Genomic DNA, 26,174 nt, shown 5'->3' on the forward strand with positions numbered 1-26,174 from the left:
AGTGGAAAACTGACACCATTTACTTTATACTTTTTCCTTTTCATTTATTTGGTCAGTCTTCTTTTACAGGGATATCATTTTTCAGCATTTGCAGGCTGTAAGCTGTTATATGAATAGAAGCTGATCTTTTTTTCCCCTTGCTTTTTTATTCTGTGTGCTTGCATGAACGATCTTCCATAGAAGTAAATGCAAAATGTAATTCCTGCCACAGATTCAATGTAAAGACTTGACTCCCCATTGCTTCAGTTTGCATGAGATGCGATATCCTGCAGTAACAGGTTGGTCTGACCTACTTTATTACTGTTTGCACAGTGTTTGCTCCTACATTTCCATGTCTTAACACGTTGTGCTAACAGAGCATTTTTCAGTATACTGAGATCTGAAAATATTGGAAATTGTATGAATCCCAAAAGTAAATGGCATTGTATCACAGTAATTTATAGAATGACACGTTTCCTTACACTTCAAAGTCCTGACATTTGTAGAGACTAGTACTATGGATGGTTTTGCCTCAAGATGAGAGACTATTGTCAAGGCAGCACTGTTCACACTGTCCAAGGTGTATGGTCATAATCAGTGGCCAGTTTGCATATCGGTGTATTGGAGATGAGAGCATTTCTCAAACTGCAAGTTCTTAAGTACGCCCTACCCAAAGTATGATACTGCTAGTATGGTAGTGGTTTTATATCTGCAAGCAAAGGGTAGCCTATTCTTCCCTTTCTCACGAGGTAGCGAGATTTTGAAAGATTTTTTTTTTGTCTGCCAGCAACTTTCTGATTATAAACCACACTCTCTTAGGGTAGCTAGCTCTAGAGCATGCAGGCTCAGTCTTTGTCTTATGCAACATGTGTGGGCCCTTCATTCCATTAGTAACACAGAAACTGTTTCATCACTGGAGAAAACCTTATTTATAATCAGGTGCATCCCCAACCACTGCAAAATGTAGCAAATTATTTTCCCTAATTCTCCTATTTGTGGTTGAGTGAGAGTATCTCGGGGTACTGTGATCCAGAAATGACTCCCAGGACTTTGACACTTCCATTATGCTTGTGGCCTTTTCCACTGATTCTTTTTGAGGTTTATTTAAAAAAAACAGTCGGCACTAGTCCATTGTAATTCTCATATCTCCATTCTGGGATTGACATGCTTTGTCCTCGCCTACTTTTATTTATTTCTTTTACATTTGTTAACCTGGGGTGTCTGACTGAGCCGAAAAGGCCCTTTTTCAGCAGAGGCCCGGGGAGAAAAGCTCCACAAAGAAAAAATACAGATACATTTAGTTAGACATGATGAGTATACACACAAATTACAAAAGACATGTTTTTACAGTGGTATGCGGCACATCAACAGTTACAGTGGACAGAACAAACAAAATATTAATTTAAAAATAAAGGTAATTTAAAAATAAAGCTAATTAATAGATTTGTGGTGTACAGCTGAAATTGGAACATAGGTAGAATACATACATAGTACACAGGTACAGTACATACATTGTAGATTAGCCAGTGTTTGTGAGTAAGAGTGAAAACTATTGTCAAATACTCTAGGTTTAGTATGTGTACCTTATCTGCTTTCACTAGCCTGGGGAGCAATCATGGCACTGCCAGCTTTGCTTGAGATGTTGCCTAATGAGGTTTTTAAAGGAGGCTTTGGATGATGTGTTTTGTATGCTAGTGGGGAGAGAGTTCCACTTTTTAGCCACTGAAGTACTATATAGTGTGTCTCCAAAGCTATTGTAGCTGTTGGTGACTTCTAGTAGTGGTTTGCTTGATGATCTAAGAGGCCTTTTGGCTGAGTGATGTTGTACTAGGTATTTGAGGGCAGGACACTTATTGGGGAGGTAATAGATAGAATGACAGAGGCAGAGCTAATCGTAAGTTAGGAGGTTGGGCAGTTCAAGCCAGTGGAGCTGTCTCAAAGCAGTACAGTGATGAGTTCTATATGAGCAATTTGCAGCAAAATGGGCAATTCTGTTATAGCAGGCTTCCATTTTGCTTAGTTCAGTTTTGTTGAGGTTAGTCAGAATGGGAGATGCATAGAGTAGGGTGGATAGAATTTGGGAGCGAGCAATGGCTGATCTTGTGTTGTTGGTAAGAAATGGTTTGATACAGTAGAGTGATCCCAGTTTGGCATGTACTTTTTTAATTGTTAAGTTGAGATGACTATCAAATGTTAGGTGGGAGTCTATGGTTATTCCCAATAGCTTAGCCTGTGCCACTGGAGTGATTGGAGTAGTATTTGTGGAGTAGATAGTGAATTGACTGTTATCAGTGTTTTTGTTAGAACTGGTTATAGTCATAAGCTGAGTTTTCTTTGGATTTGAGGATAAGTTGGGCTTTGGTAAGGTAGTTTTCAATGTCAGAGAATGCTAGTTGAATTGTTTACAGGAGGGTGGGAATGTTTTGTGCAGCACAGATTAAGGTAGTGTCATCAACATACTGAATGATAGATGCATGCTGTGTGGAGGTATTGAGGTCATTTGTGAAGACTGTGAATAGTAGTGGTCCTAAGATTGAACCCTGTGGGACTCCTGTAGTTATGGGAATTGAGGAGAGAGAGAATTTTCCCATTTCACAGCTTGGTACCTGCCAGTTAAGTAGCTTTGGAACCAGGTAAGAGTGGAATTTGATAGGTGATATTGGTTTAGTTTGTTTAGCAGGATTTGGTGTGAGACTGTTTCAAATGCTTTGGACATATCCAAAAAAAGAGTTGACACCTGTAGGCCTTCATTTTTGAGATGGTTTACTGTGTCTGTGAAGCAGAGGAGGGCTGTAGTGGTACTTTGGGCAGGTCTGAAACCATGCTGAGTAGGTGACAGGATGTTGCTGTCTAAGAGATAGTTTAGCATCTGGGTATGGCTGCATTTTTCTAGGATTTTGGCAGGGGGGAGAGTAAAGCAATGGATCTGTAGTTATTAAGTTCAGTGGAGGTCCGCCTTTATGTATGGGTATAACATAGGATATTTTCCAGAGTTTGGGCACATAGTTTTCAACAATTGATCTGTTTATGAGAGTGGAGACTGGGATAGCAATAGCATCTGCTGTAAGTTTCAAGAAATAGCTGGGGAGTAGGTCGGCTGCTGTTGATGAGGTTTTTAGTTTGATTGAAGTGGTGGAAACTGTTTTGAGGGTAAAGCTTGTATTAGTGTTATTTGTGTTGGGGGGGATAGTGAGGAAGGAACTGTCCTGTGATACTAAGGATAGAATTGAGTTCACAAAGTGGGAGTTGAATTGTGTTTCCATGGGAACTTTAGTGTCAGGGGTGGTTGGTGTGGAGGTAGCCTTTTGGGTGGATTTTAGTAGCTGGTTTACATTTTTCCAAAATTTTGGGGGGTTGTGTTGGTATTTAGTTTGTAATGTTGTGTAGTAGGACTTTTTGTCCAGCCTAATGCATTTTTTTGCACGGTTGCACAGTTCTTGGTACTTAGTTAGGCTTTGTGTTTCTTTGTTTTTTTTGATAGTAAAGCCAGGCAGTGTCTCTGGACTTGAGGATTTGTTTGGTTTCTTTACTGAGCCAGGGATTTGTAGAGGTTCTAACCTTGATTTTGTGCAATGGAGCGACAGTGTCTAGGTGTTGTAGAAATGTTTTGTTGAAATATGCTACAGCCTAGTCAAGTGGGAGGGTTTTTAGGGGGGGTCCAGTCACCGTTACAGAGAAAAGTGTTGAGGACCTCAGGAGAGAACATTTTTGTGCTTCTAGTGGATATATAGTTAGTGGTTTTGCATATGCTTATTCTACTACGTATAAAGTGTATTATGTTGTGGTCACTTAAGGTGTCTGGGAGACTGCCTGTGTTTGGGTACAATGTGGGGTTCTTGGTTAGGACCCAGTCAAGGATGGATTCCCTTTTAGATTTTTTATCACATCTAGTTGGAATTTGGACTAGCTGCTGATAGCCATGGAGATTTATTAGATTACTTGGTGGTTCTGATATACAGGTGAAGCAATCTAGGTTGAAGTCCCCCAGAATAAGGGTTTCTTGTGAGTATGTGGAAGAACACCAGGATAAGAAGTCTTCAAGGCTAGCAGGTGTATTACCAGGTGGAATATAGATCATAATTGTGGTGATGACCTTTTTAGGGTGAATTTGAAGTTGAGATAAGTATGTCCCAATTAATGGGGGAGGGGTAGAAGTTTGGTAGTTGACGGACAGTTAAGTTGGACTTGTACAGTAAGGCAGTTCCACCCCTTTACGAAGTGGTCTGTCTTGTCTAATGATATTGTAGCCAGTAGGGAGAACTTCTGAGTTAGCTATGTTTTTATTTAGCCAGGTTTCTGTTAAAGCAACTATGTCTGGGGAGTAGTGTGCCATTGTGGCCTGGAGTTCAGGTATTTTATTTTTGATACTTCTAATATTAATATTTAGCATTAAAAGATGGTTGGTTTTGCTGCTGTTGTTGATTTGCCCAGGGATGAAGAAAGTGGGGGTGTTATGTTCTGACATTTGTGTTGGAGCAGTTTGTGATGGACAGGATGGATTTGGGCCTGGGTCGGGGTGGCTATCCCCACTTATGGTGAGCCTGCTGTTAAAATGGTGATACAGATGTTGGAGCTTGGTGAGGAGTTTGAGAAAGTATTGTGTTTTTTTGGAGTAGGAATGAGAGAGCATATGTGTTTAGGTCTGAATTGGTCTGTTATGTAATTCATGAACAGTTGTGGGCAGATATTATTATAATGTGTGGTGTCTGTATATGAGAGTGCATAATGTAGTGTTGTGCTACTAGGTTTAGGGATATTGCTAGAGTGATAACCTGTGGTGTTGTAAAGAATTATGAGAAGACAGACTAGATTTAGTTGTGTGATACTCATGGTTATAAAAGTATAAGTTGGTTCTAAGTGGGGAGTCTGAATAGGAATTATAGGGTTGCACTATATGTGGATGGGGAAGTAGTGTGGGTGATGTAAAAAATGCCAAGCGGGAATGAGAGTGATTGAGTGTATTTTGTGTGGAGCATGTTGGTGTGGTATAATGTGATATGTATTAAGGAGCTGTGATTGGTGGAGGTGATGTGAGGGTGAGTTGTGGGTGTGGCTGTAATTACTATAAATGTAGAGGTAGTGTGAGTGGGAGGGAATAGAGGGCAGGGGAGCAGAGAGAACCCGAGCGGGGCAGAGCCCACCAAGACAAGAGAAAAAAGTAAGTATTACTTTACAAATCTGAACACTTGAAACAAATTCCTGAGGTCTAATGGCTTACCAGCAAGCAGAATGTAATTGCTGAAGAGCACTTGTGTCCTGGTGGGAGACTAGTAATTTAAAGATGGCTCCATGCTCAGCAGGAGTCTAATATAGACTTAGTATTCGGGGAGGGAGATACACAAGGGGTGTAAACCAGGTGGAATGCAAAAAAACAGAGAGGCAATCAGTGGAAATCAGTGAAGGCCTCAGAGGGGGTAAGTAATAATTCAAACTACCTGTAAAGTGAAGGAGAGAAGAGACAGCAAAGTTTATTAAGGTTGGGAGTGTGTCTTCACATTGACTTGCTGATTAATAACCAGTTTGTGCACAGATTAGAGTAGGGAGATACATTAGCAATGAAGGGGAATGTATAGAGATGCAAATAAACAGGTGGGCCTCTAAATGATACATACTAAGGCAGAAAGCACCGAGAGGGCTGCTTAATGGTTAATTTAGTCACAGGGATCTGAATTAAATGTATACTGTCTTTTGGACAGTTAGGATTACTGTACTAGCTGTGGGGGGGGGGGGGACACAAGGCTACAACAGTCAGTTTTATTAGCACGCTGAGAACTACTAAGAAATACTGCTAATGTAATAGCTTCACTCTCATAAAACACACAAGTAGAATGCCTGGGTGGACTGACCCTGCTCTTGAGGCTCAAAATGTATATCCTTGTTTAGCTTGCAGTACTGATTTCTTCTTATACTGTATGGGTGGAGTGGTAGCCACAGGCTGCAGATTTGCTTGAGTGTGCTCTAAAGAGAGAGAGAAAAAAGAGAGGATGAAGCTAGTAGAAGGAGACAAAGACAGGTCAAAGGAAGCAATGAGGAGATAGGAGGGTGTAAAATATACAGTTCTGAGGATAGTGTGGATAAAGCAGGAGAATAGATGTGACTGCTACAGTTTGAGAGTGCTTCAACAGTTATCACATCACAGTGCCATAACTTAGTTTGGAAACAGGTTAATAAATCATGCACAATACATTTATCAGCCAATTATTCTGTGCATACAAGAAAAAAGAAAATGAACACGTAACAGCACAGCTGAATCAGTTGCAGAGACAACTGTAGTACTAAATACTGTTTCTAACTCCAAAATTAAGTCAATTAGATTTACATTACAGTTATAAAAGCAGGTTTAGTACATCATAGTAGCATAGAGACAACATAGCTGCAGTGGTAATGTCAGTAAAAACACAATTCCTGAATGACAGAATCAACCAGTTCAATAAACAAATAAGCAGATCAGTAGTCAGGAATCAGAAAAATGAATACTAGTTGTATAGATCCAAATACAGCAAAAAGTAAGCATTACTTACAAATCTGAGCACTTGAAACAAATTCCTGAGGTCTAATGGCTTACCAGCAAGCAGAATGTAATTGCTGAAGAGCACTTGTGTCCTGGTGGGAGACTAGAAATTTAAAGATGGCTCCATGCTCAGCAGGAGTCTAATATAGACTTAGTATTGGAAGAGGGAGATAGCACAAGGGGTGTAAACCAGGTGGAATGCAAAAAAAAACATAGAGGCAATCAGTGGAAATCAATGAAGGCCTCAGAGGGATAAGTAATAATTCAAACTACCTGTAAAATGAAGGGGAGAAGAGACAGCAAAGTTTGTTAAGGTTGGGAGTGTGTCTTCACATTGACTTGCTGATTAGTAACCAGGTTGTGCACAGATTAGAGTAGGGAGGTACATTAGCAATGAAGGGGAATGTATGGAGATGCAAATAAACAGGTGGGCCTCCAAGTGATACAAACTAAGGCAGAAAGCACTGAGAGGGCTGCTTGATGGTTAATTTAGTTATAGGGATCTGAATTAAATGTATACTGTCTATTGGACAGTTAGGATTACTGTACTAGCTGTGGGGGGGGACACACAAGGCTACAACAGTCAGTTTTATTAGCACGCTGAGAACTACTAAGAAATACTGCTAATGTAATAGCTTTACTCTCATAAAACATACAAGTAGAATGCCTGGGTGGACTGACCCTGCTCTTGAGGCTGAAAATGTATATCCTTGTTTAGTTTGCAGTACTGAGTCCTTCTTATACTATATGGGTGGAGTGGTAGCCGCAGACTGCAGATTTGCTTGAGTGTGCTCCTGCTCCTGAGGCTCAAAATGTATATCCTTGTTTAGTTTGCAGTACTGAGTCCTTCTTATACTGTATGTGTGGAGTGGTAGCCGCAGACTACTTGGACTACTCAGATCATATGTATTAGAAAAGCTTGTCTGCCTTGACCCTTTTGGACCCTTCTAATGCATCCTTCGGCCACGCTCCATCCGGAGGTCTACATCGTATTTCTGACTTTTAATTCTCCTGTTCCACTAATGACCAAAGTTCCTGTCTACCTTTTAGGGTAGTCCAGATTCTCACTTCTGCACAGAAACCCAATGAGAAGCATGTAGACTTTTCTTCCTTACATGGGCTTCATCAAAGAGCCTAGATCCTTCTACTGCATGTGTCCTGTTAGTGTGTGATTGTTGGTATAAAAATATTCATACAGACTTCAGTTATTCTTCTAGTAAGGTGTACTGTGCTGTTGTTTTGAATTTCCATCAGTGCTCAAATTGTGTGTGCAAGACTTTACTGAAGGGTACGTTTCATACAAGACCCACACTCATGGATCCTCTTCCTTTGTTGGGTTGGTGTTTTGCATTGGAAAAACTCATTCACCCCCATTTGAACCAGCTGCCATGACTGAGTTGAACTTTTGTCTTGGAAAGCTTTTTTCTGGTTGTATATATAACATCCAGAAGAATTTTTGACCAACAAGTCGTGTTTGAGCTAAAGGCCTTGCTTATTGTGCTGCAGGGATAAGTTTATGTACATTCAGATTCCTTCTTGCGTGCCAGTAGTAGCCTTTGACTTGAACTTGACAGTTTATAGTCCAGTTATTTTATTTTATAATTTTTCCAACAAAGGAGAATATTTATTGCCTTGTAAATACAGGCTGTCTGTGGACAAAACAAATCATTCAGTGGAGTCTTTCAGTTTGGTTATATCGTTCTGTAACAACATTTCATTGTAAATAAATGTCTTAAGGTTATTCTAGCTTAATAGTTGGCTGTGTCAAATTCTGCTGTGAAAACCATAATAAATCCATGCCCTATAATCCTAGGTCTCATTCCACTAGAGCCGTGGCCACCTCCCAATCCTACTTCCATAATACAGCCTTGGATAATATTGTGTAGCAGCTACATAGTTCTTACTGAATAATATTGCAAAACATTGGTGCTGGATATGATGCCTAGGTCCAGGTCTTCTTTTGGAGCTGTAGTAATCACAGTTATGTCCCCATGAAGGAGACCACCTCTGAAGATGAGCTTGGGACTTTGTCCTGTAGTTACCAAAGGTGGCCCTTCTAGTACCAGATGTGAAAGTTATGTACTTACTATAAAAGTGGCTAAGCAGATCCAAACTCAGTAAGATACTCATCCATGATTGTCTTCTTTTAGATGTTGTGGTCTAAACGGCTGTTTTGTGCACTGTCCTTTTGTGCAACATTTTAGAGATTTGAAGTGGAACATCTTGATGTTCTTCGTGTTTCACTGTTGCAGTCATTACATTAGGGTAATCTGCTGGCAGGTTGCCCTCGGTCGGCTTGAGTAACAAAGTCTTGGGTCCTGCGTCATTGCTGTCTCCTCTTCCATGAAGTCAGGTCGTCAGGGGTATAAAACATGCAGCCGATGACATTTTATTCAGTCTTTCTTGCTGGGCGGTGCCCGAAGCAGAAGCAGTTCGCAAGTGCCGGTCGGCTGACTCCTGAAATTTTCACATTCGAGTTTCAGAACCAAAGTCTTCAACTAAAGCAAAGTACCCCGTTGGGGAAACTTTTTCTTGCTTCTTACCGATGTCAGTAAAAGTTAATAATTGCATTACTTGTGGGAAGCAAATACCTCATAAGGATTTTCATTTCTACTGTATTCCTTGCCTAGGCCCAGATCATAACATGCCTTGCTGTCGGTTTTGTGCTAGATTTAACCAATGCACTATTAAGCGTTGATATATTTTTGCTTCTAAATATTTTGGATCAAGATTTAATTACCCTGAAATCTCGTCGGTTAGCAATCCGACTACTGGAGTTCACAAAAAACGCAAAGAAAAAGACAGAAACAGACCGTTGAGGTCTAAAACCAATGACGAAACTTCTGCTAAGCCTGTCGCCGGTTCACCGGTACTCAGTGAGGCGCTTTTGCAGCCCCTGATACCTGCACCTTTTGAGTCGCAGGCCTCTACCGAGACCCATGTGGAGTCCGGTAAGCCGCGAGATTCCCAGAGTATTGAGCCCGCATATGTCTCTCCCTCAGATAGGTCCGGAACCGCTGAGCAGGCACTGGCTTCTGAGGGTGTTTTCAAACCTCAACATTTTTATATAAAACCGACACCAGCTTCTAAAACAAGATCAAAAACATCTTCTATGTCTAAAAAAATGAGCCACATGCTCAGGGCCCTATGCTTAAAAAACAGATGATCAAAATGGCTGAAGACTTAATTACCTTGATCAGGGGTTCCCAACCCCCCCACCCCCCCCCCCCTGCTAAGAGGCCTAGGCAAGGCACTGATTATGAATATTCAGATCAGTTTTCTATTTCTTCTGATTCCTGTTCTGATCAGGAATTTTCTATTCCACCCTATGAGGATTCTGATGCAGAAGAATCCCATCCCATCCCATCTGCATCTACTCCGGAGGATTACTCTTTTGGAGAAACCTTGCATACTTTAAGGGAACATTTTCACTGGGAGAGTCAGGATTTCTCTGAATCAAAAAAGAGGCTTAGGGATTTCCTTCTTCTTCCTCAGCATAGGCCTTTGGCAATACCTCTTGTATTAGACATTGTTGATGATGTATTTTCGGAGTCAAGCATGGCTCCTGATTCCCTGCCTCCGGCTCCTAGTAAGTCAGACAGATATTACAGGGTTCCTGACTCCCACAAATTTCTATTCAAAAATCCTGCTGCTGATCCTGAGACTATCTCACAGGGTCCCAAAGGTGTAAAGGCCTCTACAGCCAAAAACCCTACCCCCTCTGATAGAGATTCCAGGGCGCTGGGTAGATGGGGAAAGAAGGTTTATACGTCTGCAACCTTGGCAATTAGTACCTTAAACTGCCAGTTTCATATGCTTAAATATCAGCAGCATGTTGTGGGCTTATTGAAACAGAAAATTATGTTGATTTCTGATTGTGTGGAAAATAAAGAATTACGGGAATTATTGCATTCAGCAGAACAAGTTGGAAAGCATACTTTGCAATGTGGTTTTGATTCCTTGGGGGCCTCTTGCAGGGCCACAGTTACTGGATCTGTGATTGGAAGGCATGCCTGGCTCAAGGAGCAAAATCTGCCTGATCATGTTAAAGCTAAATTGTTGGATGCCCCCTTGCAGCATGATACTCTGGTAATAAGGCAGAAGATGTTTTAAAGAAAATGGAAGACAAAGCTAAATATATTCAAACTGTAAAAGATTTCTTGCAAGTGCAGCCACCCAGGTTCTGTAAGCACTGGCCTACAAAAAATTGGTCCTTTCCTGTGTCCAACAGAGCCACTCAAGGCAAATCCAGGTGCTCAAAAGGCTCTACATACCAATCACAGGGTTCTTACAGGTCAAAGCAATGGGGTGCCTCCACCTCCAAATCTGGAGGAAACAAAGCACAAACCTACAGTAAGCAGTCTCAATGACTTCCCTTTACCTTCATCAAGCACTTATCTTTTGGCAGCCCCCTTGGGGGGGGGGATTAGCACTTCATGCTCAAAATTGGCAATTAATTACCCAGGACAAGTGGATATTAAGCACAGTATCCCAGGGGTACAGATTTCATTTCCCTACTTTGCCAATTCTAAACGGTTAGCCAGATCTGCTACAGAATCAGTGGGCAGAGGCACAGAAACAAGTTATGTCCCTCATGGATATGGGGGCTATTCAACCAGTACCAGAAAAGGAAAAAGTGCAAGGTTTTTATTCAAGACTTTTCCTGGTACCCAGAAAAGACAATGCCTGGCATCCTATACTGGACTTATCGATTTTGAACACATTCCTGGATATTCCAAAATTCAAAATGCTGACCTTGCAACAGCTACTGCCTATGCTAGGCAGGAACGCTTGGTTAGTGACTCTAGACTTAAAAGAGGCATACCTGCATATCCCAATAAGGGAATCGTGCAGAAGATACCTCCGCTTCAAGGCAGGTTTTTTGCATTACCAATTCTCTGCACTGCCCTTTGGCTTATCTACTACGCCCAGGGTCTTTACAAAGTGCCTGGCACCAGTAATTGCTTTCTGCAGGCAAAGAAGCATACATCCTTATCTGGACGACTGTCTCATTCAAGCAAAGAACAAGGACACTTTTCTTCAACATCTGGTGTTTGTAAAAAGGCTTCTAACATGCCTAGGGTACACAATAAATGAAAAGAAATCCCAACTGGTACCCTCTCAAATAATTACATTCCTGGGTGCAAGCTTGAATACAACTGCCCAGATGGCTTACCTTACGCCAGACAAACAAAGGCAACTGGCAACATACTTCAAACAAATGGCAACAAAAAACAAATTATTTGCAAGACAAATTCTGCAGGCTTTGGGGTTCATGGCATCCTGCATTATACTAATTCCATATGCGAGACTGCATATGAGGAAACTTCAGTGGTACCTAAAAAGCTTATGGAGTCAACATTGTCACAGTCTGGAAACAATGATTCCTCTCATTCCCTGCCTCCAACAGGAGTTTCTTTGGTGGGCAGAGACATGTCACCAAAACAAGGACTGTCATTCACTCTACCTCCTGCCACTCAAACCCTAACTACAGACACATCAGACTATGCTTGGGGGGGCCTACCTGGCAGGGAGATGCATTCAGGGCAAATGGAGCCCAAAACAAATGCATCTGCATATCAACCAGAAAGAGATGCTAGCTGTTCATAATGCTCTTACAGCCTTCAAAGACTTACTTCATCCAGGACAACTACCGATAAAGACGGACAACATCACGGTTATGTGGTACATAAGCAAGCAGGGGGGGTACACATTCCTACCCCCTTTGCAGACTAGCCATGGCATTGTGGAACACAGCTTTGACTTACCAAATACATCTTCAAGCTCAATTCCTGCCAGGAAAACAAAATACTCTGGCAGACGACCAAAGCAGAAATCTAATGGACCCACATGAGTGGAAACTGGATCCACAAATCTTCAGCATATTAACACAGAAATGGGGGAGCCCAGACATAGATCTATTTGCCTCTCCTCAAAATTATCAACTGGACAAATTCTGCACAAGGACTTATCACAGACAAGCATGGAAAGCGGATGCCCTATCCTTCAGTTGGAAAAACCTATCAGTCTTTGCCTTTCCCCCTCTGCCTCTGCTCTCCAAGGTCTTACTAAAGATCAGACAGGAAAAACCAAAAATGATCCTAGTTGCTCCGGACTGGCCTCACCAGCTATGGTACCCAATTTTAAGGAATAGTTCTCAACTTCCTCCTTGGTACTTGCCTCAAATACCTCATCTACTGTCTCAGCAGAACAATCAAATTCTGCACACTCTGCTCCAAAATCTGAACCTTGCAGCATGGCTGATCATTTAATTATTCAAACAACACCTCTCAGTAAATCTGTGATGGATGTCATTTTGGAAGCCAGAAGGCCTAGTACTAGAAAGTCTTATGCTGATAAATGGAAGAGATTCTGTGCTTGGAACCAAGCACAAGGAACGGACACAGCAAAGCCCATTATCCCTCAGATTTTACAATATCTGACTGAGATGCTTGACAAGGGCCTATCTTTTTCTTCAATAAAAATCCATGCCTCTGCCATCTCGGCTCATTACAACATGGAGCCTCCCCTCTTTTCCTTATCCTATGCTTAAACAGTATCTTAGAGGGGCCAAAAATGTTAGGCCTCCTAGAAGATCACCAACTCCTGCATGGGACCTCAATTTTGTGCTGGAAAAACTCACCCTGCCACCTTTTGAACCAGCAGCTACTGCGGATGTAAAATTTTTATCTTGCAAAACAGCTTTCCTCTTGGCAATCACTTCAGCAAGAAGGGTTTCAGAACTACAGGCTCTCATGGCTGTGGAGCCTTTTATTACATTTTACCTGGACAGGGTGTCCCCCAGGACTAGTCCTTCTTTTATGCCTAAGGTGGTATCCAGTGTGGCTCTTAACCAAACAATTTACCTAACAACATTGTACCCAAATCCGCAGAACAAAGGGGAGCGGATTCTGCATTCATTGGACGTACACAGACAAGTAAGATTCCACTTAAACAGGACCAAATCTCTAAGAAAGTCTGAGCAACTACTGGTGGCATTTGCTGCAGGATCAGAGGGGAAGGCTATATCAAAGCGGACTATTTCTAAGTGGATAAGCCACTGCATTTGTTTCTGCTATTTGCGCCATGGTAAACCTGTGCCCAAGGGGATCAGGTCACATTCCACCAGGGCTGCCTCTACCTCGGCAGCTTTTCTCAGAGGAGTTCCAACCAAAGACATTCTAGAAGCTGCTACTCTGTTTATACCTTCACAAAGCATTATCATTTGCCTCTCTTCTCCAAATCCAGGGCAGGCTTTGCCACTGCAGTTCTGCAGGGCCTTATAAACTTTCCTAATGCTATTTAGTTCCATCCTCCCATCCATAGCTTTGGGATTCTACCCAAATGTAATGACTGCAACAGTGAAACACAAAGAACATAGTACAGTTGTGTACACTTACCATAAATGTAGATGTTCGAGTGTATTCACTGTTGCAGTCCGGGTTACCCACCCGCCATCCCCCTTTTCTGTAACTTCTCTTTCTTTCACTATGTTCTAAAGCCTTTGTGGTATATTTGCTTTTAGATGAAGGTAAAGTTTATGTTGCTAAAAGTGTGTGTATATGTATATATATATCTATATATATATATATCTGTATATGTATATATCTATATCTATATATATATATATATATATATATATATATATATATATATATATATATATATATATATTTTTTTTTTTTGCTCCCCGTTTGGGGCAACTGACATCTGGGGCAAGAAAAACTGAATAAAATGTTGTCGGCTGCATCTTTTATACCCCTGACATCATGGAAGAGGAGACAACAACTGACGCAGGACCCAAGACTTTGTTATTCAGGCCGACTGAGGGCAACCTCAGATTACCAAAATGTAATGACTGCAACAGTGAATACACTCGAACATCTACATTTATGGTAAGTGTACACAGCTTTACTTTTTGTTGCACTAATGGATAAATGGGAGAGGTTTAGTAGCCTGGGAAAGTTTTAGATACCATGCTGCATAATGCCCGATGAAAGTAACTCTGCTGTTAGTAAGAATGGACCTGCTTATCTAACTCCGTCATGGTGAATTTATCATTGAGGTGTTCTGATTTCAGCACCCATTTAAAGCAAAGCTGGAAAGATCAGAGCAGAAGTTTTCTTTATCATCGCGGGTTCCTCGAGCCCAAAGTTGCCTGACAAGTTTTTTATAGTGTATAGAATATTGATTAAAATGTATATATGTACGTTTCCTCTTTTTGATGACTAACATCTTTAACCAGTGTTGCTGCAGTTTGGCTGTAGCATAAGCTGAAATTCTGTACTGGAAACTGTATATAATGGTTTGTGTGATGTTACCTTGCAAAGATTCTAGGTTAAACTTATAGCAAACATCATAACTTACTTGACTTTGCTAGTTATTTGCTTAACTGCACATAATCACCTGCAGATTTACTTTGTTTTTAACACCTTTATTGAATTATCAGTCAGCACATAGTCAGACATGCATTTAAATTAAAGAAAATAAATCTTAACATGTTCTCTGTTACAAGCATTTTACATCACGTGTATTCTTTTATACAGTTATCAATCCAACATTATATAAATTGAGGAATTCCTGCCTTCCCTTAAACCTCACTCCTCCTGTAATATTCTACATGTACTTTTCCCACATTTTCCATTTTTTCTAAGTAATTTGCTCCTTCCCTTTTCTAAAGATCCCACTTTGTCTTCTATCTCTGTTACAATATTCACTACTTCACATACATTTAGTTTAGATTTTGATTTGCATTTTCTAGTAATTGCTTTTTTTTTGTAGCCACCAGAATTAAACTTAGTAAGGCTTTACTATGTCTAAGCAGTTCAGATCCTGTGTTGCCGGTCAAAAATAATTTCCTTAGTTATACTTATGTGCTCAGCGAATATTTCTGACAGAGTGCTCTGTAGGGAATTTTTAAAGTCTGTCAACTCATTACATTCCCAAAACATATATTCCCAATTGCCTCTTTCTTCCTTGTCGCACCTACATTTGCCATTTACCCAAGGAGAAATTAATTGGAGTCTGCTTGGGGTATATAAAATATCTTTGCAAACACTTGCAAACAAAAATCCTAAATCTTCTGGATTTTGTTGTGTGTTTGGGAGCCATATACATGTCCTTCTATGAATTGCTTATCCAGTCTCTCTTCTGATCTTTTCTAACATTTGCTGATTGATTCATATAGTTGTCATACAATATGTTATATGCCTTACTACTTATCCCTTTTTTAACAGCAGCTTCTTTTCTAGATTTAAAAAAAAAAAACTACCAGAGGAGGTCTTTAACTTAGGATACCCCTATCCATTTCTCTTTGCGTATACTATGATATCAATACCTGATAAGGCAATCTCTAGTCTACAGTCCAAATGTCTTCTTGGCCTCTTCCCATTCTATTACCTTTCCCTCTCTAGTTATTTGCTCCCAATAACTTGGTTCCTTTGCCAGTTTTCTCCAATAAATTCCAGCCCCCTCTTGTTTATTCTATGTAGCCCTAATTCCAGTCATCCTTATTGGCAGAACCTCCTTTCTCCATTCTCGTGCTGATTTAGATTTTAGCATATTTTGTGCTACTTTATGAATATAATATTCTGTATGGCAGTTGCTGTTCTTAATAATCTGCATCCAAAATTCTCTTTCTACTTATTTCTTGATCCTCCACCCCCGGTTCATTATTATCATCCCTTTCCACATTGAATTATAGTTTTCTTCTCGAATTATTTATATGAGTCTTAGATGTGTAGCTCTAAAATATCCCATTAGATCAAGTAATGCGAAATAACTTTGTTCTGTAGTAAGGATCAATTTATCCTGTTTGACCCTTGCCTTGTTCCCCTCAGAGATAAAATCCTTCAATTCTTTAGTTACTGTCCAAAAAGAGCTTCCAGTTTCTTAGGTTTCTTTTTACTATCTTTTGTTTAGTCTCTTCCCACATATCCTTAGATGCCACAGCAGAATCCTTTTTAACGTGTAGTCCTAAATACATAATTTTATCATAGATAAGTACTAGGCTAGTTGCCTTTGTGGGCCATTTTAGGCTTAGCCAATTTCCCTTTCAGAGGTGTGAATCAAACCCTATACCTTGCATCTGTAAGTTAAACACCTTATCCATTATACCAAGCCCCCAACCCCAAACATCTGTTTTATATAGGAATAGAACTCACAACCTTCTGCACCAAATATAGCTGTGTTACCTGTTAAACCACTGACTCTAGTGTCATTTCCTAAATATGGGTATTGGTGAAGCAATTCATGTGTTTGGGTACATAGTTTACAGCTATAGCCTTTGTTTTGTCTTCATTAATTGTATATCCAGAAAAGGCTTGAAACTGTATCAGAATGTTCTACAACACTGAGATGTCCATTTCTGGTTTTATTAGGTACAAAATAATATTGTTTGCAAATAAAGCCAACTTTTCTTGATTACCGTACCAATTATATCATTGAATTTCTGAGTTCCTTATTTTCTTTGCCAGGGGCTCTAAATATGATTCAAATAACAAAGGGGAAGGAGGATACTCCTGCCTGGTTCCTTTTTTCAGGCGTAAATTATCAGAGGAAACCTCACACTTTTAATTTTTCCCTCTGACCCTTCATATATCCTTCTAATTAACCTTTTTATTGTATCGGGGAATGGAAATGCTTCCATTGCCCTGCTGATAAAACCTGGCTTACTCTGTCAGATGTTTTTTCTCCATCAAGACCCACCAACAGCAGTGGTATTTTCTTACATTCTACTTCCCTCTGGGTCATTGTTCTATTAATGTTATCAAATGTTTGCCTCCCCTCCACAAAACCACATTGATCCATATCTATCAATTTTGGCAGCACCTTTGCCATTGTTTTGCTATTATCGATGTAAACACTTTGTAATCCTATTTAAAATTGAAATGGGCCTATATGAAGCTGGGTCTGATGGGTTTTTACCATCTTTAAGTATTATATCACAGCTTTCTTCCATGATGATGCTTACCACTTTTGTAAAATAGTTAAACAAAATCTTCCAGATCTTTTATTACTTCCCTTCTAGCTTTCAGATTTTGACATGAATACAATCTATTCGTGGAGACTTTCCTGCAGATTGATATGTCACAATTTTTGTATCTCATCTCCTATATTAACTGTTTTGTTGAGCCTCATCCGTCTCTAACCTTGGCTTAGCTAAGTCTTCCATAAGTGAGACCATTTGTGTTTTTTCTTGTTTTCCACATTACCCTGTTTTATACAGATTTTCGTAACATTTATGAAATATCTCTAATACCTCTCCAAGATGTCTGCTTATTTTTCTTGTTATAGGTTCCCTAAGTTTGGCAATAACCCTTTCTACTTTCTGTTGCCCAAGTTGTTGTGCTAAAGGTTTTTGTGCCCTAGAGTTATCAGAAACGGGTGCTTAACAAAATTCTTTCTAAATGCATGCATATTAGCCATATACCACTGTATTTTCTCTTAAACACTCTGCAGGTGCGCCCCTTCTTGTTCTGTGCGATTCCCCTTATTTTGTAGTACTTTAGCCATTGTCATCCCCTTTTAAATAATTCTTGTTCTTAACCAAATCTTTTTCTTTTATTTTTACCCCATTTTTAAACTCCACTTTTGTTTTATCCCACTCGTAAGCTAGAAGCTCTGAAGAAATTTCTGTCATCCCTAATAATGCTAGAATCATTTCAGCTACACATTCCTTAAATTCCTGTCTTTAACAGGTAAATGGAGAAGCTCCAGTATCTCATTTATACTTCATTACCACACTTTTATTGTAGTTGTTATTGGCGAATATTCTGAAATAGTTATTGGATCTGTGTTGAAGATTTCAATTAAATGCACATGTTCATGTGAAATATTATTTCTGGCTAATACAGCCCAGTTATTGTACCATGAAGATTAATATATAAATTCTCTCCGAAGTTCCTACTACTGGATTTATGTCTTTCATGCCAAATATTTTCATAAATTTCTTCAGAAATCTACCATTTGCTATATTTTCCCTTCTAGGCCCCAGGTAACATCCTTACCATTGTAAATCATGTTCCAGTCCCCCCATAAGTAATATTCCCTGTTGAAACCTGATTATTTTCCCCAAAATTCTCGTAAGCTCTATAATAGCAGTTTCAGGTACTGTCCCAGTGTGAAAACAGAAATTGATAGAAAAAGTCTGTTTGGATAAATTGTAATTACTGGTATTAATTACACGGCCTGTATGCCATTAAAGAAGAAATTTGAAGAACCTGAGATAAAATCAACAAGAAAAGGAGAAGAGAAAACTAACTGATGAGAATCCTGTAGCTGTTCAGCAAAAAGTAGTTCACGCTTCAACTTTCGTACACAAGTTGGCTTACATTTATTTAGTGGAAAAATGGACCCAATCCACTCAAAGATGCTTAAATTTACATGAAGTACTAAAGGAGTATATCAACTCAAATAACAAAACATTGGAAAAATAGAATAGGCTTTATCTAGCTATTCAGATGTGCTAAGTCCAAAAATGAAAAGTTGAAATGAAGAAAACGCTGGTTGAACAGGAGGCTACTCAGCTGTTTCAAAAAGTAGTAATTGGAAGAAAAATTGAGCAGGGAAAACCTGAGGTTTTCTGCCGTGTCAGAGAAACCTTCTTTTATGAAAGTTCAGATAAGCAACTGGACTGGTGTTTCACAGCAAGATTTGTTAATTGAGAAGGCGCATCATGTGTATACCCAAAACCTGGCAATGAGAAAGCGCCAGTACCTATGTTTGTAAAGATAGTTATACCAGCAGAAAGTTTATCCTGACAAATTTGTGGTAGAAAGTAAAAGTATTAAGATTAAAGAAAATGGAGTGGTTGTGGAACATGATTTCTTCACTGTATAGTAGGCAGAAGAGAAGCAGATTTATCCCAGGAATCCATGAATGTTGAATGCGGCAAGTATGGGATTAAAGCTGCTCTATCTCACGGTCTTCAGAATCTTTTGTTTCCTGTAGGATCAAAGACATACGCAGAACAAGCTGAGGGTGACATAGTTTCACTAAAAGAGTGCACCAGTGAGCAGAAGGGGACTCTGCTTCTCATTTTTCTGGCAATAAATCTCATAGAGGGACTTTGCCAGTGAAACATTGTTTGGTATCCCAAAGGAAAATGCTTGAGAGACATAAAGCGCAGGAGTTCACTAGAAGAATGGGGATAACTTAGACCTGAACCAGAACTTGGTCATGAGAGATGGAGATGATCAGGAAGAAGACCAGCAACACTGATTAGTGAGTAAAACGGGAGACTATAAAGCATCAGTCACATTTGTGAAATATGTCTTTACTGAATTATGTTGACTTTGTTAAACATGTGGATGACTGTAAAGCATATACCCCACTTTGCCGTTAATGTTTAGGACACTAAAAGGAAAACTGTAAGTAAAATTGTTTTGTTCTTTTTAAGATTTTATAAAACCGTGTATGGTGTAAATTGCTTGTTGTATTGTAAAGGAGTTCTGTATAATGTGCTGTCAGTCGTATTTTAAATCTGGGGCACTTTTTTTTCAGTGACTGCTGTATATATTAGATGTTAAAGTAAGCAAGCACTTTTTAGTTGTAACAGTGTAAAGCCTGTATAGATTACAAGATATGGAAGGCTGGACAAAATCATGTTAAAGTGAATGTAATGTGATCTCGGGCTGTTGGAGTGGAGTGTAAAAGTGTCATGATTATATTATATGTAGAATTATTTCCCTTGTTATTTCAAGGGTGGGTGTCTGGATTGATGTACTTTGCTTGAGCTATGGACATTTTTATTTCTAAGAAAATAGTTTTGAAAAATAATACAAAACTGTGAAAGTCATGAACAATGCTAAGCTTCTTGAATCTGCAAAATTGCTAGCTTGCTTTTTTCCCCATTAGCAAATGCTCTTGGTGGGAGATGTGAAGTCTGCAGCTAAGATTGTGTTCCGAGTGAAATATATAAAGATTCTTTCAAACATCTGCAAAGTTTTTTTATTGCTGTCTGTGTTTACTTGGAAATTAGGTGTCTCAGGTGCAAGCAATTATTCATAAAAGTTCTGAGCATTCTTTGCTGAGAGAAATGCAAAATGTAAAGGTACACTGTCAAGACTTCAGTGAAAAATAGTCTAAAATTGGAGGAAATTAATTTAATAAGAAGTAGCAACCTCCCCAGCAGCCTTAATTCTTGAATTCTTGAAATATGAATTTAATAGAACAGTGCACATTTTAGTTTTATTTAAAGGTAGCCAGTGCAGCTTTTCTTAGGGCTAAATGTTAATGCTTTCTGAAGGCATGCAATATGTTTTGTTTTCCACATGTGGAAGCAGAACAGATGGCAATCAGTGTATTGGGGAACACAGGCTGTAACATGCTGTTTAGCAGAGGTAACTTTAATTTTAGATTGATGTCTGCACCCACAGGCATTACCTAATTTGCAGTAATTGCTGATCTCTGGATGGTTAATCTTCATTTGTTGAAAATGTACATAATTTTGTATGTTTTAAGTTAATGGGGGATAGGGTTCTGAAAAAAAAATTGAGGGTTTTCATTAAAGCAAAAAGTCTTGAAAATGTGATATAGTTTTAAATGGAGAAGGGAAGAAACAACTGTATAAAGAAATGAGCCTACCAAACTGTGTGTATATAAGCTATAAGTTGGAAATGCAGATTCAGAAGAACTGTCATGAATAATAGCTGGGACTAATGGGTTTCTATCATAATGGCAACTCTGTATTATCTTGGAATGTAAATGACCTTACAGGTATAGATAAAAAGAAGACAAACTAAGAAATGTAGTGTGGAAATGCAATGCTGTAGGAGATGCATTTGTATGTAAAAGAATGTGTAAATTTGACAAAGTATTTCAGTATGGCTATTCAGCAGAATATATTTTTCAAAGGAAAAGGGTGGTAATAATGTTGATTGTTAGACTCTAATAATGATAGAATAGCTAAAAAAGGCAGTTGTGGCAGATTTGTGGTAGCAAGGGGCTATTGGCAAGGGAGCAAGATTGAGCTGGCATGTATTTATATTCCACCAAAAACTGCTACTGTTGAGCTTAAACGTTTGTGAGAAATCAGCTTTCAGCAGGGAATAATATTTATAGGTGGGAAATTGATTTACAATAATTAGGATATCATCAGGATGATCTATGAGGGGAAATTTAGTAAAAAGGTTGATTTCTGAAGGAATTTATGAAAACATTTGTTGTGGAAGATATGAACACAGTAATAGAGACTTGGGCAAACTGCATATTCCTCATGGTACAGTAACTGGGCTAGACTGAATAGCAATTACAAAATTAAACCAACCAGGTACTGATCCAAACCACAATTTATTAATTCATCCAGAGCCTTTGAAGACTTTTAGCAGAGGTGCTAGAGGAATTAATTAATTGCGGTTTGGATCAGTAACTGGTTTTATTTTTATTTCTATTTCTACTGGGTAGTTTTGTAGTTTTGTTTGAATAGCAATTATATTTTACAGGAGCATGTGCATTTAACCAAAAGCCTCAACACATATCCAGTAACTTTTAGATCATGCACCAATTAAAAAATAATATAAAATGGGAGACTTGCACTTTTCTACCTCTCCACTGGCAGAACAGTCTGCTTTAATAAAACTCTGTCAGTCCCAGTCTGTACTGCTGTAAAGCATTTCACAGACTGCCTTGCTATGGTTAGGTAACCCTAGGCCCTATCTGCTCAGGTGTATCCTTCTCCCACTCTGCCCCTCAGTCAACTATACCACTCTTCAAAAATGGTCATCTAGGCTATAGTTAGAGCTTAATCCTTCTATGCTACGAGTTGGGCACTGATGACCCCAAGTTTGGATAAATCCTGGAAATAATGAGACAAAATGCAGGATGGCCCACTGAACTCCCTTCCTGTTTTGGGCATGTATTTCAAGATGCCTTCCAATTTTTGCAAGTGTAACAACCCCCCCCCTGCCCAAATAAAAGGGTTCAGCTGGTGGTGGCCAAGAGGAAGCATGGGAAAATCTGAACATTGTGGCCTCTGTCCTGAAGAAGCATGTCAAGATCTTCTGGTATCCCAAAGAGTGTACATGTTAGTCACAGATTTTTCAGGTCACCTCTGTTACTGCTGCAACCCTAAGGAAGGCGTGCATCAGAGTCTGTGTTTGTCCACCCATCAAAGAGCTTCACACATTGGATAGGCATGGAAATCATGTTTACTCGTGCTTCACATTTTTTATTTTTTTTTTATAGTCATAAACTTGTTTATCCATGTTCCATTTCCAGTGGCAGCTGGCTGAGTAGGCCATCAGTAAGTAGAAATGTTGTCAAGAAGATTTGAACGTCAATACTCAGCCATGTTATGGGTTGCTAATCTCACCATGCACATATTACATAATATTACATAACACTGTGAATAATGTTGTATGGGCAGTGGGCACTAGAACTGCAGTCTGCAATTAGACCTATCTGTACTTTGAAGATATCAAGACAACCTTCATTAAAATACCTTTATCTGACAGCTTCCTATTTTTCAGTTCCAGTGTGAAATAAAAACTGAAAAAAAACCCCTCAGAGGAACAAGACAAAATGTTTAATGTTGTTTGAGTCAAGTTTGAACCTCCCTAACACCCATTCTGTCAAGCTTTCTGGAGCCAGTATCAACTTTGGCTTAGGCATGGCACACAGCAGATTAACAAAGGTTCTGGGAAGCATCATCTTGGCCAAGGCAGTTTTCAGAATGGATGTCAGCTCAATGTCAGTAATATTCAGCAGGGTAGTCAAGATACCATGATATCTTTCGTGGGCAAACAGTCTAATCCATCAGAACTTGCCCAACTGCCCTTATCAGAGGCAATTACGGGGCCATTTGTCCTTCCAGGGGTGTGTGTTTGTGTGTGTGTGTGTGTCCATGTGTGTGTATAGAGATGACCATTAGCTCCCTTCCTTTCCCTTTTCAGATGTCTTGCCCCATCAAAAGAGTGCATACAAGAGTTGCAACAACATCTTGCAAGACACCTATTGAAGCTGTCCCATTAGACCAGAAATGGATAAACAGGCTTCTACTCGAGTTTCTTTTTATTTCTTACAAAAAACAGGGACCTCAGACCATTGCTAGATCTAAACAGCCTAAACCAGGACATTCCCAAATAACTCATTGATATCCCGCAGAGCAGTCCATACTTCCAGGTCTACTCAAAGGAGACTGGAAGTGCTCATTTCCAGGATGCTCATCTTTATATCATGTTTCCCCAGTAGTTCAAGTGCTTCTGAATACCTTTGTCAGTGGCCACTGTAATGTCCTTCTGTGGGCTAGTAATCAAGGAGCCTGAATCCTCATCACTGACACTGGAGAGGGTCTTTCACTTGAAATAAAAATAGATACAGTATTTACAGATGCAGCTGTCTGCATCAAGGACAGTTTCCCTTAAAAGCACACAGGGAGCAGACTCAGTTTGAGTCTGAATCTCTCTCCCTTTCTCTCGCCCCAGTGAGATTCCCTACTGGCGCAACCATAGAGTTGAGTCCTCAGATGAGTGTCCAAGCCAAGTCCTCCAGCACCTTCTCTGTCAGACCAGTGCTTCATGTCCCTGCTCCAAGTAGCTGACACATGCGCACACAGTCTTGGAGATTTGAATTACACATGTACACACACACCTGAGAAAGGCTGGCACAGATTTGTTAGCTATATCCCTTCTGACCAGACTATAAGGTAGTTGCACTTCCACCAGACACTCCCAAGACAGCTTATATAAGACTCTTGCAAGGGTACCCAATTATACTGAGTGAAATTAATATTAATACAAATGGTAGTTTGACCAGTAGCAAGGCTTTCGTGAGTGACCAGAGCTATCACCAAGTATATATAAGTACTCTCAAAGGTTAAAATATTCTCTAAAGGACCAGCCACAATTAAAAGTTTAAATATATTTGATAATAAAATAAAATAATGTAAAATTAAGGAATATGTAGTTACAGTAAACGGCAGCATTTCAGTCACAGGAGATATAAAATAACACAGACAAATCGATTCACACAGATACAGAAAAACAGTACTTAACTAATTTCACTATATTTTCCTGACTTATCTAAAAAATTACTATTCCCTGGTCACTTACTATTCCAAAGCAAGATGAAGTAGGTGAGGGGTCCTTCCTTGTCAGTTTCTAAAAACAGTGTGATGAGACTTCAGTCTCATCTAATATTAAACATCATTTAATGATTACAGAATGACATCACATACATCTGGTCATCTGACTTCTGGTTCCCATGCAACCCCCCGCTAGAAACTGCCAGGATTTACCATGCATGTGTTAATAGTACACACACACACACACACACACACACACACACACACACACACACACACACACACACACACACAGGCCTTGCCAAGATCTGACGCAGCTTCTGAAAGTCACAAAACAACCTCAGACTTTCACCCTTCCAGAGTAGCCCACTGCCAAAGACAATACAGAAGGCTTCCCAGTACCTGCCCTTCCAGACAGCTTATCCATGGCTGCAACCAGAACTCCAAGACACAATCTCCATGGCCTATACCAAACAATTCATTTTCTTACCATTTGTCAAAGTTAGGTGGACTGAGACCAACTTCTTCTCTTCCAGTATCCTCTGCCAAAACAAACACATCTAACCAGTTACAATACAATCAGAACCCACTGTTGATACACCTTCAAACATAAGCAATCCTAGAAACACATCAACAGAAGCATCTGTACAAATCAGTTTGATATTGACATGTAACTCTCTACAAAACTCTAGCAAGCCATGCTGGCACATGCCACACATCCACTGCCTCACTTCTCCTGGCATAGTTGGCACTACTTTGTTGTCATAGCCACAGTTATCAGTTCTGTATACTCCGCTTTGGACTTGCCACAGCCTTCAGCATGTTTACCAAATGCATGTTGTTGGCAGAAGTGAACCAGGGTCTGCATGGATCAAAGCTATTCCCTTACAGGAACATTCTTCTTTTTTTTTTTTGATCCAGTCCTTGAGGATCACAGTCAACATTACAAAGGTGCAGCTGATCCCTTTCCAGTCATTGATATTAATCAGATGTCCTCTGAGCATCCTGTCCTGCAAAACATTTCCACTCTTGAACAGGATTTCTTTCCTATGGTCAAGAGGAGTCACTCGCTCCAGGAATCTCAACCAAGTCAGTGACATTAACAAAATATGCTGGAGGGACTGATGCATCTCCCAGAGATTGCCACTCATCTGGAGTAAGCTCCCACTTCACGTGAAGCAGAGCTCCTCAATAACCCTTCTTAAGCACAGTCTTCAACCCAGGGATGACAACTCTGTCTGTCATGGACAGGAGTAATAAGCTGATCATAGAATCACTCTAACAATGACCATCTAACTATGGTCAGTTAGGGTACACTGTTTTTTACACAGTTAGGCTTGTAAAAGCCCTAGAGCCATTAGCCTAGTAACCACCTATGAACCTCTAAGAGCACTGTGACTCAGATTTTCCAAGCACAGTCAGTTCCATTGTCTCTAATTGGGACAATGCAAATCATGAATGAAATTAGGCCCAACTGCTTAGGATTATATAAGATTTCTGCAGTGGACTTTAAGAGTGTAGTGCAATCAGCTTTCAGATGCTGTTTCTCCAGTCACGACATACAGCACATGTAAAAGATGCTTGAGTTGGTGGATGCACAGCAGTAACATATCTCCAGTAAGGCTATTTGTTGCTCCTGATTCCATTGTGGCTGTCCCTAAG

The 26,174-nt window shown here is 39.7% G+C and overlaps 1 protein-coding gene across 1 annotated transcript in view; it reads left to right on the forward strand.

Annotated features, from left to right (window-relative positions):
* The window catches only part of NAA35 (N-alpha-acetyltransferase 35, NatC auxiliary subunit), a gene marked incomplete in the record, with an annotated part of 1,521,359 nt that overhangs the window by 155,460 nt on the left and 1,339,725 nt on the right, over positions 1-26,174 (forward strand).

Source organism: Protopterus annectens, chromosome 2.part0 (assembly GCF_019279795.1).
Source record: "Protopterus annectens isolate FY-2018-M chromosome 2.part0, PAN1.0, whole genome shotgun sequence".
Classification (NCBI taxonomy): Eukaryota; Metazoa; Chordata; order Ceratodontiformes; family Protopteridae; genus Protopterus; species Protopterus annectens.